Source organism: Peromyscus eremicus, chromosome 6 (genome assembly GCF_949786415.1).
Source record: "Peromyscus eremicus chromosome 6, PerEre_H2_v1, whole genome shotgun sequence".
Classification (NCBI taxonomy): Eukaryota; Metazoa; Chordata; class Mammalia; order Rodentia; family Cricetidae; genus Peromyscus; species Peromyscus eremicus.
In genome coordinates, this window is record NC_081421.1 from 71,367,835 (window position 1) to 71,381,016 (window position 13,182).

The following is a 13,182-nucleotide window of genomic DNA, read 5'->3' on the forward strand; positions in this document are numbered from 1 at the left end:
AAGTAAAATAAGGACTAAAAGTGTATTTTGACTTTAGTAACCAGAAATTTAGTAATACAAATAGAAGTCATTCTCAAGAGCTGAGCACCCAGGACAGATCACCGTGGGTGTCGGCTTGACCCACTGTGGCTGAAGACAGCAGTGTCCTCAGGAGTAGTAGCTTTCTTGCTTATTACAACACTGAACTTCCTTGCCTGCTTTTTTAAAATGTCTCATGGTGTCAACGTTTAGAAATACTTGGTACATTGACACATTCCTGGTTATTTTAATGTCTTATTTTAATGTTCTTGAGCTTCCTGAAAACTCTTTGAAAAGCAGATAAAAGTGTTCGTCTATACTCCAGGAAATATGTGTGTGTCCATCTCTGTGTGTTCACGAAATCATGGCTAACTGTGGCCCAGGATCTTTCGGTTAACTCCAGATGCATAGTGTATAGGACTCCAAAGTTAGGAACCCAGAGCCCTTGAAAACTGCGGCGTGTTGGAAGGATTCTACAGTCTGAACTAACTTAGGGGTGAGATATAGTCTTCAAAGGTGACTGCACAAAATCATTTCTGTCAAATATTTTCCCCTGATATATTCAGAATGGTTCTATTAAATATTTTGTTTTCAGTTCTAATTACTCCAATTACATATAAGGAGTTTAAAATTTATGCTTGTCTGTAAGAAGGAAAATATTTCCAGCACCCATGAGGCAGAGTCAGGTAGATCTCTGCGAGTTCACAGACAGCCTGGTTTACATAAGTGAGTTCCAGGACAGCCAAGACTACACAGAGAAACCCTTTCTGGAAAAAAACAAAAAAACACGAAAGTAGATGAACCGGGCTGGCAAGTTGGCTCCATGAGTAAAAATGCTTGCCACCGAATATTACAACCTGAGTTCACTCCCTGGTGAAAAGAGAGTGGAATATCCTCTGACCACACACATGCCGTGGCGCACACACACTCACACAGTAAACACGTTACAAAAAATTAAAAGAGGTCTGGGCGGTGGTGGTGCACACCTTTAATCCCAGCACTCGGGAGCCAGAGCCAGGTGGATCTCTGTGAGTTCGAGGCCAGCCTGGTCTACAGCGTGAGATCCAGGGCAGCCAGAGCTATACAGAGAAACCCTGTCTCCAAAACAAAATAAAAAAACAAAAATTAAAAGAATTTTTGTGCACACGGAATTTAATAAGATGCAGTAAAACCCCTCACAATTTAAATTCTCAACCTTAGTAGAAATTTTCAATACTAAATCCCGAGTGTTGTTGGCCACAAAACTGATGCTTTTGATTCTGTGTACTTAATACTACAGGCTGAGCCTGGACAACTAAGTGGTTTCAGATGGGTCAGCAGTATGCAAATAGCCAGGGTTTTAAAGATGTTACTGTTTTATAATAGCTCATTAGCCCACCGGACTAACCATCCATGTTTTAGCTTTGAAGAATTAGAATTCAGACTTCGATATAGTAGCATACACTAGAATTTCTTCTGTGGTAGCTCTTTATTGATCACCAAGTCCTGGACATTTCACACATACTATTATAAGTTTATACTTTTTTTTTTTGGTTTGGTTTTGCTTGCCTGAGGTTGTATAAGTAGCACATTGAAATACTTAGGTGTGAGCCCAGGGCTGCAAGATTCCGATTCGCTACACTGTCCTGCTTACTGACGCTTACTTTGAAAGCTACATATGTTTAAGATTTTCATTTGAGTTATCTGCCTTCGTTCTTTTTAACATTTGTTCCTGTGATATTGTTTGCCCTTTTTCACCCTTGGCATATGTTACATCTTTCCTTGTTGTATTTGCTCCCTTTTAAAATTCAGTCTCAACACCATTCCAGTGTTTTCTATACCTGATTCACTAGGGGGTTAACAAAGTGAAAATTTTAGAAGAAAAGGAAGACTCCCCGTTTTTCTTAAGTTCCTCTGTCTGTTCTCTTCACTCTGCCTCACTTTTTCATCCCTTGGCTTTGCTCAGCCATGGCTCAACCCCACGTTGTTTTTATTTGATAGAACGCTGTGGCATTGCTTCTGTGAGGGCTTTGGAACTTACTGTGCCTTACATTTACTGTTTTTAGCCCTGGTTTTAAAAGGTTCGGTTTCTCTCTCTCTCTCTCTCTCTCTCTCTCTCTCTCTCTCTCTCTCTCTCTCTCTCTCTCTCTCTTTCTCTCTATTTTAGTTAACAGTGATAAACTCCCCTTTAAGGAGTCCCTTTGGAGAAAACAAAACGTGAGCAAGTGGAAGACATCAAAACACAGACTTCTCTGGTTTTCCATAGTGAGAGCTTCAGCTATGGCATGTATTGCTGCTAATTCTCAAGTTCGCTTATCTTCAAACAAGTTTGGAGACACTTTTTTTTCTTGCTTATTGGATATCTGTTTTTAGTGTTCCATAAGTAATTATATGTAAAGCATGTACCCCACTGGCCTTGAAGATAGACCTGACCAGCTTCCTCATGTCCGATTCCTTTACCTGTACGTGAAGTCGTGCCCGGCATCTGATGCCTCCTTGTTTGCCAACCTCGAACTCAACTGGAAACCCAACTGTTGTCCATAACCTCTGACCATTTCCTGTCCATTTCCTCCTTCCCCAGCGTTTTGCCTTGGTGTGAGCATTTGGTGACTAACACGGGCTCTTGCAGTAGCCACCTTACTGCTTTTCTTATACATGTCTCTTCCAGTATTGTTGGAATACCACAAGTCTTCCGAAAGGATTAACTACACCTCATTTTCTACAGAGTGAAAGATCGCACACTCCAGGTCACACCCTGGCTCCCATGCTGTTCTAGACTTCTCTCCTCACACTGTGGACATTTTTGTTTTGGTCACACCATTTAGCCTAGGTGCTTGTCACCAGGCGTTTGCCCCATGCCTTGGCTCACTCCAATCCTTTGCTCCAGAATGACTTTCTGTGTGATTTCTTCCTTTCCCTGCCCCCTGAGTTGATCTCATATAGCCCACTTCATAGTGAGGCCTCCACCTCACTATGTAGCAGAGGATGGCTTTGAACTCCTGATCCTCTTGCCTCCACCTCCCACGTACTGGATTTGCAGGCATGTGTCTCCATGCCTGGTCTTTTCCCTTTAGGTCTGCTAAAGTTGTCATCTTTCTAAGACCCAGCTCATGTCCCCAGTATAAAGCCTTTCCAGTGTCCTCATACTCTTTCTCACAGACCTAGGAGGACTCTAGTTCCGTCCTCCGCAGTAATGTGCTCACATTTCCAGCATGGGGAAACCCAGAAACTCAAAAGTATTTGTCTCTGACCATAAATGTATGCCCTGTGAGTCCCTACAGAGAAACCAGTTCTTACTCGGGCCTTTGGATCCTTGCCACTCAGCACAGTGGCTAATTGGTGGGACATACTCAGCGTATATTTGCAGGGTCAGTACATGTAATTGTAAAATTTTATGCACACTTTTGGGGAAATAATTTGAATGAAAACAACAGCAAAGTGGTATTAAGGGAACTGGGGCAGGGAGAGGCACATGAAAGGAACCAGAACAAGACACCAAGAAGGCGGATACATATTGAGCACTTCGGAGCAGGAAGTTAACAAGCGAAATTGATTCTTTGGGACAGAAACAATTGAAAGGTAAAGTAGAGAAGTAGGGCGAATTAGGAGGGAAAGGAGACCAGCAGCAGTCTGTCAGGAGGCTTCCAGTGGACCATCACATTTACGATAGAGTTTACATTTTGTAGATACTTTAATGGACTTCATATCAGCAAATCATATAACAGTTTTTCATCTGAAAAGGTGATTCCAGTGATACATACCTTGGTCAGCATATCATATAATGTAAACATGTTTCCATGATGGGAGTGGTTTAAGACTTAGTTTTGACCTACAATGGCAGAATCCACATGGGGAGCAGTTTTCTCCTTGATGGTTGTATAGGTGCTCAGTAAGGTCATTGGACTAGAATCAGATGCAAAGCAGTGTATCTTCATCAAATACTGCGGTAAAATGGACATTACTGAAGAGAGATTTGTATGAAATTGTAACAGACATTGCTTCTAACAAATGCAGCGGGTGGATTGGTAGAAAAAACAAAACCAAAAACATTATGGGTCCATGGCATTACTTCTAGGTCCAGCTCACCATTCTAGCAGTAGGATTTTAGATAAATTGTATAGTGCCGTGTGCCTCAGTTTCCACATGTGGGAATGCGAATGACAATCTCTGCCTATTTATGGACTGTGAGTTTTGCAAATTTGAAGCAATCTATAAGTACACAATGAGTCATCATCGCTATTATAAATGTCCAAGAAGAGCACTGTGGCCTAATTCAGTGACCCATGCCTAGCACTGGAGGTAAGAGCATTCTAGCCCAGCTTTGGGCTACACAGGGAGACCGTGTCTCCATCTACTGAGGACTGGTGATGTAGCCCTGTATCATCCACAGGGCTCTGACTTTGATACCTAGCACTTAATTTAAAAAAAAAAGTCTGTGCAACTCGAGCATTCTTGCCTGTTTCCTCCGGAAATTGACACCTCTTTGGTGGTTATCTTACTGTTCTGGTTCCAAGTCCTGAGACGTACCATCCTCTGGTTCACATCTAAAACCGTGAGTATTCCCAGCAGAGGGCAGCAAAACTCCAAAGTCTGCTGCTTCCTCCACTGAGAGGAAAACCACTCTTCTGTCGAGAACAGTGACAGTTACCTACGCTGGCTGCTGTTCCAGAAGACCCGGGTTCGAATCTCAGCACCCACATGGCAGATCACAACTGTGACTACAGTTCCAGGGGCTCTGACCCCCCAAGGATAACAGGCATGCTTGTGGAAAAACAATATATTTGAGGCAGCCTTGACTTCAGAGCAAGTTCCGGTTTAGCCAGGGCTGCACAAAGAAAAAGAAAAATGACTGGCACTAGTAACCATGCTGTCTCTGTCCCGGCAGTCTTGGAATTCTAAGTGTGTGTAACTAGCTTTTAATGGGTGTGTCCTGGAAATAAAACTCCGGTCCTCATGCTTGAGCAAGCAAGCACTTTACTGACTGGTGTGGCTTCCCATCCCCTATCCCATGTTTCCACATTTTTAAAAAAAAAATCATTTTGTTATTTTACAGTGCTGGACATCCGGTCCATGATCCTGTGTATTCTGGGCAAGTACTCCACCATCGAGCCCTACCAGAGCTTTTAGATGTAACTTAACATTTGGTTTTGTTTATTCGTTTTAATTTTACTTCGGGCTTTTGAAAGACAGGGTCTCACTGTAGCTCTGGCTATCTTGGAACTCCCTATGTAGGTAGACCAGGCTGGCTACCTCTGCCTCCTGAGTGCTGGGATTAAAGCCATGTGCCCCACACCTGGATGAGTTTTTAAATTTTAAAAGTTTTGTAGGAGGATGTTGAGATATTTAGCCCTGATTTTTTTTTTTTTTAACCCTTGGTGCCTCCCAGAGTCCGAAGGGTGATTCCCAGTGGTGTATGTACATATGGGCGCTGTCTCAGGGGCTCCAGTCATACAGAGAAATTCATTTTAAAACGTTCTTATGTTTTTAAATCTTAATCAGTGAATCATCTTGAAAAACATCAGCGACTGACTTCTGAACTACTCTCAGTAACGTTAAGGTTTACGTTCACAGAAATGCTGTCATTTGATCGTCGCTGAGGCCCCATGGGCTGCTTTATTCCTATTGTATAGATAAATTTTCTCATCTGTTCTCAGAATAGTCATTCTCTGCTTGAGGAGAAAAGTTCAGGGAAAAGCCTTCTATGTCAAGAGGACCCCAGGGGTGAGTAATTTCTCTCTTGTAGTAAGTACCAGAAGAGCCAATTTTCAGCGCGACGCTTTTCTGCCAGATGTTACGAGAGACAGGAGAGGAAGGCTTTCAGGCAGCTTTTCGGTTCCTTCTGCTTTTGCCTGTTCATTTCTGGCTTAGCTCTTTTGAAAAATACTGCCCTGGTTTCCACTCCACCCCCAGGTCAGAACCTTCTCTCCATTTCGGCCAAACCTCTTCCTGTTCTTGAGAATTGCATCACACTCTTGGCATAGTCTAACTAACATCCATGCCCACACTGGCACTGGAGAGCACCTTGGCTGCTGTCACTGGCTGAATCTTCTGAACATGGCATAAGACCCTTCCTAACTTCAGCTCTACCTTTGGGAAAATATATATATACTCTTGAGACTTTTGTTTATGCATAAGTCAGCTTCACTCCCACCGCATCCTGAAATGAGCAAAATATACAAGTTAGGGATAGTGTAAAGGGGAATTGTGTGTGCCTCACTAGTGAACTGTGTTTCTTTGCCGTTTCTAATCTCAGTTCTCGTTCATTTGTCCATTCGGTAATGGCATTGACTCATAGCATGTTGAAAGTGCTTTTCCTGAGGAGTGACAGCACCTCACTCTGTAGCACTAGATCCAGTGAACACATCTGCCTTTATCTTTCTTCTGGACGTTAGCATTGGATGCTAAGGACCACATCCGCTTTGACACAGTTGCTGTTTTCCTTTGGTCCAGTTTCCCTGCACTGTTTTGTTTTTTCCTACCTTAAAGCATCAGCATCCTTTGCAGGCTCCTCTTCCTTTATAAGCTCCTGCACTGGACCAGCCCCTTCCTTCCTATCCTTCATGAGAAGTCCAGTGCTCTCATGGTACTCTCAGACCTATATATCAATAGTATCCAAATCTCAGCTTCCACAGAACTCCACATTTATGTGTTCAGCTGCCACCCAGAACCCCATTTGAGAATTCTGAAACCTTATCAGCTAACTCACCCCCTCAAAGCTATTCTTCCTTCTCTGTGAGTTCATGGACAGTCAAGGCTACACAGAAAAACCGTGTCTTTAAAAAAAAAAAAAAAAGGTAAAGCTATTCTTCCTGTAGTGCTATTCACTGAAATACACCAGTGACCACTGGCTTAGCTAGTAGTCTGGGGTCCACCCTTGAGTATTTACTCTCCAACTCCCATCAGCACCAAGTTTAACAAGACATCTCCCACATGCCCCATTTCTGCTGTCACCGTCTGCTCGTGTGTGTGCCATCTGCATGGGCGTTGGGATCTACCTTTTGCCAGTCTCTTGCCTGCTGTTTTCCCACCTGGCTTCCTACCAGCTTTCACGATGCTGTGTGTGTGTGTGTGTGTGTGTGTGTGTGTGTGTGTGTGTGTGTGTGTCCCTGCTTCCTACCAGCCTTCATGATGCTGTGTGTGTGTGTGTGTGTGTGTGTGTCCCTGCTTCCTACCAGCCTTCATGATGCTCTGTGTGTGTGTGTGTGTGTGTGTGTGTGTGTGTGTGTGTGTCCCTGCTTCCTACCAGCCTTCACGATGCTTTTTCCATCAATGCAGTTCTGGTAAATGCAACCTTATTTAAAGCCCTTTGGCTTCAAACTGTCCCCTGGATCTTGTCCGAAGTTACCAGCTCATAAGCCCTCCCTTCAGCAGTAGCACTGGGCCACAGCTGGACCACCCCTGGACCACCCTGCTTCCTCTTCTAGACCTTCACTTTTTCCTTCTCTAACGCATTCTGCTACAGGGCCTCAAATGTATCCAGACTCATTTCTCACCTCAAAATGTCATTGTTCTGAATCAGAACAGAACCTGGACACTGAATTTTTAAATAATTCTTATATTAAAAATCGTAATTTAGCTGGGTGGTGGTGGCGGCAGCGGCGGCACACGCCTTTAATCCCAGCACTCGGGAGGCAGAGCGAGGCAGATCTCTGTGAGTTCGAGGCCAGCCTGGTCTACAGAGCAAGATCCAGGACAGGCACCGAAACTACACAGAGAAACCCTGTCTCGAAAAACAAAACAATCATGATTTAAACTGGGTGTGGTGATACATGCCAGTAATTCCAGTACTTGGGAGGCAGGAGGGTTTGCTGGCTTGTGACTATCTTGGGGTACATAAGCAAATCTTGGCTCAAAAAAAAAAAGGAAAGAAAAAGAAACTCTCCCCATAATATACATGAAAATGTATTTAAACAAGCTAACTTGGGGTCGCTGTTAGCGTAGCTGAATGTAGATTGGGAGGTGTTTTTAAATTACGCTGGAAGACTCCCCTCTGACTCATCACGACATTCTGTCTTGGGGATTTTTCTTCTTTCCAGCTGCTTCCACCCCTCTTCTTCCTTACCTCTCCACCCTCACCCCCGGTTGCCCTACCCTTACCCCGAGATGGATCCAGTTGCATGCTGTGGTAGCTGCTGTGAGGCTGTGGTTTATTAGAACTGCTCAGACTGTAACAGGAAGACATTCAGTTTGAAAGCAAAGAGAAGGAAGCACAAACCGATACCCACCACAAAGCTGCAGAGTGCCCAGCATGACCCAGGACGCACCCCCCGGTGAGGGAGTGAGAAGCCACAGAGTTTAATAAATCGTCAGTGCACCCTCGTCTACTTCCCCCATACAGCCTTCTTGGCTCACCATGAGTAGTATCTCTAGATACTGGCCTTGACAGGTGGGCAGAAACAAAAGCCACCGTGGCTGGGGAGTTGTGGGGGAGGCTGGAGAGATGGCTCTGTGGTTAAGATCACTGACTGCTCCTGCAGAGGCCCACCCCCACATGGTGGCTCGTGACCATCTGTAACTCCAGTTTCAGGGGATCCAATGCCCTCTTCTGGCCTCCACATTGCGTGCGCGCGCGTGCGTGTGTGCACACACACATACACACAAGCAAAACACTTATAAAATAATTTTATTTTTTGTTTTTTCCAAGACAGATATCCCCAGCTGTCCTGGGACTCACTCTGTAGACCAGGCTGGCCACAAACTCAGTTATCTGCCTGCCTCTGCCTCCCAAGTATTGGGATTAAAGGTGTGCACCACACTTACCCACCTCAAAATAAAAAATTTTGAAAAGAAAAGGCACCAGAAATGTAGAAACTAGAGGAAAGGTCTCTGAGATAAATGACTGAACCATTCATCTCTATCACGCCATCTAGCCCAACGGAGTCCAGTCCATCCTTGAGCATGAAGGTCTGGGGAAAGTATTGGTTAATAGCTCTCTGCCTGTGTTGATTCCCGTATCCCCTAGTGTACCTCTGCTATCTGTCTGCCTGAAAAGCTGCTTCTAGTAACACACATACCCTTTCCAGAGGGCTGTGTAACTAATGGGAACCCCCTATTGGAAACTTTAAGTTATGTACTCCATTACACACTCGGTGTGAACACTTTACAGTTATGTACTCCATTACACACTCGGTGTGAACACTTTACAGTTATGTACTCCATTACACACTTGGTGTGAACACTTGGTCATCACTTCATTGGAGGGGGAAGAGAAAGTATGGAGATGAGAGAATCAAAGACACTTCACCTCTGATTTTGCCACAGCCCACCTATTTATATTTCTTCCCTTTGCTATTGAAATTGATAATCCCCCCAAAGCCTGGATTATACAGGGGCACGAAAGGTGTGAGGTGTATAGACTTTTAACACAAGGGAGGCTGGGAAATCCCTAGTGCATAGCCTCCCAGCGTCTTCTAATTCACCTCCCCAGATCCATTGCCTCAGCATCAGGGAGATGAGAGCTGGGCTCTGCTTTGGGGGCTGAAGAGTCGGAACTCCGAGAACTGGAACAACACCCTCAGTGTGGAGGAAAGGTTGCTTGGCTAGAAGTGGGCACTTGAATCTTCACAGGGTGCCAAGCTCACACTTCAGAGGACAGAACAGGAAGTACTGTTCTTGCCTCTAGGAGGGCAACTTGCTTGTGCCTGACCCTGTCAAGTTCTGCACTCACCCTTTGCCTCATTTCCTGTCCAAGAAGCAGCCAGGGCTGACTTGAGGCTCACTGAGAAGGAGATGAGGTGTGCCCTGGGGTCTGTCGCCTTATCTCACAGCATGTTACGTTCCGCTTTCAGTCACTTGACCCCAGGTCTTCCAAGACCCAGCTCATTTTTGAAACTAAAATGGAGGCATCTGGGGCATGGCATTAGGAGGAAAGGGAGAGATTTCTGGAGAAATGGGCTTGCTTTTCTCACGTGGCCTCTTTACAAGTGGTAGAGATGCCTTAGTTTTAGCAACTCCGACAGCAGTGAGTTAGAAAGACTCAAATGAGAAAGAATCGAGTTTGTGATCAGATAACTGCCCGACCACACACACACACACACACACACACACACACACACACACACACACACTGCCTCCCTCCCTCTTCCCGCTCCTCATGCCTCTCTTCCTGTCTCCCACCTTCCCATCTTCCCGTCGGGGAAGGAGGGACGGGGAATGGGAGGCCCCTTGGAGCGCAGACAATCCTGCAAGCCTCAGTCTGGGTGTGTCCCTAGGGTTTGCCCGCTTGCTGCAATAGTCAAGGACATTCTTCAAGTTGTGTGTAAGGACTAGGACTGCTCCCAACTGCAGTAGTTGGGGATGACTGTTACTGTCACAGATTGTGACCAGATGTGTGAGGACAGAGAGCTCTTGAGCTATTCATTAAGAAACCTCACCATGGAAGGTGAGGAGTTGGGCAGAGTGCATGAGCAGTATTTTATTTTTTTTTATTTTTTAAAGATTTGGTGTGTGTGTGTGTGTGTGTGTGTGTGTGTGTGTGTGTGTGTACATGAATGAAGTGCCAGCAGAGGCCAGAAGAGGACATTGGATCCACTGGCACTGGTGTCATAGGACAGCTGGGATCCACGTGATGTGGGTGCTTGGAACAGACCCTGGGAGCTCTGTAACAGCAGCAAGTGTTCTGCTGACTCATCTCTACAGCTCCCCTGCATCTTTTCTTTTCCTTTTGGAAATGAGAGATTTGCCTTTCCTCTCTAGAGATCTTAATGAGTCACCTCCTACCTAAGTTTGTCACTCTCTTCTGGTCGGGGCAGGGAGGGTGGATTTTCTATTAGAATTAAAATCATAGGCACAATGTGGCTTTTACTAACGTTAAAATTGCATGTGGCCTTTACACGTGTTACATTTCTAACTATGACCATCTAGTTACTACACAGATGAGTAAACCCTAGTCACGGCTGCTCTGTCTGTCTCTTCTACCCAGTGTCAGAGGGCTGGCAGAGAAAGCCAGACTCTGATTGGGAGGGGCTGAGACATGCCAGGAAGAGACTCGTGTGATGTGATTTGTGTCCTGACATGCTCTGAACTTTTAAGGAGCTGACTCTGTGTGTGTGTGTGTGTGTGTGTGTGTGTGTGTGTGTGACTAGATACAATGAGGCAATGAGGTATAATAATATCATTATATTCTTTAACTTGTCCTGTATTCTTGTGTGTTGCTTATACTGTGTGGGGAGTGCGTCCTGAGCCAGAGGAGGGTGTTCATGTCTTTTTCTTTTATTCTCTTCCTTGTTGCCTTGAGATGGTCTTTTTTGTTTGTTTGTTTGTTTTTTGTTTTTGTTTTTGTTTTTTTATTTCTCCAAACAAGATTTCTCTGTGTAGCTTTGGTGCCTGTCCTGGATGTCACTCTCTAGCCCAGGCTGGCCTCGAACTCACAGAGATCCACCTGGCTCTGCCTCCCGAGTGCTGGGATTAAAGGTGTGCGCCACCAACGCCCACCTTGAGATGATCTTTTACTCAGCAAGACTCTCACCAACTGGGCTAGGTGGACTGGCCAAGGAACTCTAGGGCTTCCTCTGTCTCCACTCCCCAGTGCTAGGGTTACACACATATTCAGATGCGCCCTGCTTTCTTTGTTTGGCTGTTTGTTTGGCTGGCTGGTTTGGTTTAGTTTTTTTGAGGCAGGGCCTCACTTTGTAGCCCTCAGTGCCCTGGAACTGCGCTGTAGACCAGGCTGGCCTCAAATTCAGAGATCCAGCCGCCTCTCCCTTTGGAGTGCTGGGATTAAAGGTGTGAGCCACCGTGCAGGCTCCATGCCCTGCTCTTTATGTGGGTGCTGGGGAACACTCATCCCATGCTTATACAGGAAGTTCTGTTACCCTCTGAGCCATCTCCCCAGCCTCTTTCTCCTGCATTCTTATTTTCTTTAATTATTCATCGAAATAAACAGCCACATTGGGTCAATTACTGTTGTGTTGCTGTGAAGAAACACCACGACCAAGGCAACTGCTAAGGAAGGCAGTTTAATTGGGGGCTTGCTTACAGTTTCAGAGGGTTAGTCCATGACCATCATGGCAGGGAGTGTGGCAGCAGGCAGACAATCAGGCATGGCGCTGGAGCAGTAGCAGAGAGCTCACATCTGATCTATAGGTTTTAGGCAGAGGAAGAGAGAGCCTGGGCCTGGCATGAGCTGTTGAAACCTCAAAGCCCAACCCCAGTGACACACCTCTTCCAACAAAGCCACACCTCCTAATCCTCCCCAAATAGTTCCACTAACTGGAGACCACGCATTCAAACACAAGAGCTTATGGGGGCCATGCTCATTCAAGCTACCACATACAAGTAAAATCAAATCTGTCTCTAATTTGGGGCTTAATTGTTTTTAAAGTTACTGCCATATCCAACATGGCTCCACAGATGGACCTGACTATGGCGGCAAAGGAATGTAGAAAAGACAGACAGATGGACCCATGGGCACACAGAAAAGCTGGGTTGGGTAGGCTGAGATCTCTGATGGCGGAACTGCAACATCCCACCAGAAAGCTCAGCATGTTTATTATATAGAGTTGAACAAAAGAGTCAGGGCTATTGCAGAGGTAAACAGCGAGGCAGGGGTTATGGTATGCAGCTGGATCAAGGAAACAAGTGTAGCTAATCTCAGTAGGAGCAGTCTCTGTAGGGAGCAGTCTTCAGGCCGTGAAGATGAGGGGAGAAAGCTATGGTGGATGTTTTCTTCACACGCTACCGATATCCACACACGAACCAGACTTTGCCATTGCCTCTGAACTTTACTTAGGGTGGAGAAGGCTTGGCCATTCCTTCATGAGCCTGAGGCTCTGAGGTCCCTGATGTGGCCATACCCATTTTAACAGCACACATTCAGGGCTCACTCAGGGCTTCCTTGGTTCCCATGGGTTACACACACACACACACACACACACACACACACACACACACACACACAAGCATGTGCGCGCACAATTGAGATCCAAGGAACTGATTACATGCTTGAATTTCTGCTTAAATGAAGAAGCAGTTTCTTAGAAAGTTACCAGCTGTTAATCTGCCATTTTATTTGTAGAAAGGGTTAATCTCTTATCTTTGGTGGCTATTTTCTGAACTCAGCATCACTTCCCTTTGATAAGATTTGCTAATATCAATCGGAATCTCTTTTGCCAACTGACTGCAGTGCCTGCCTCCTCTTGCTGAATACTTGCTGTGAGCCGAGCAATGGCTTTCTGCACACCTTAC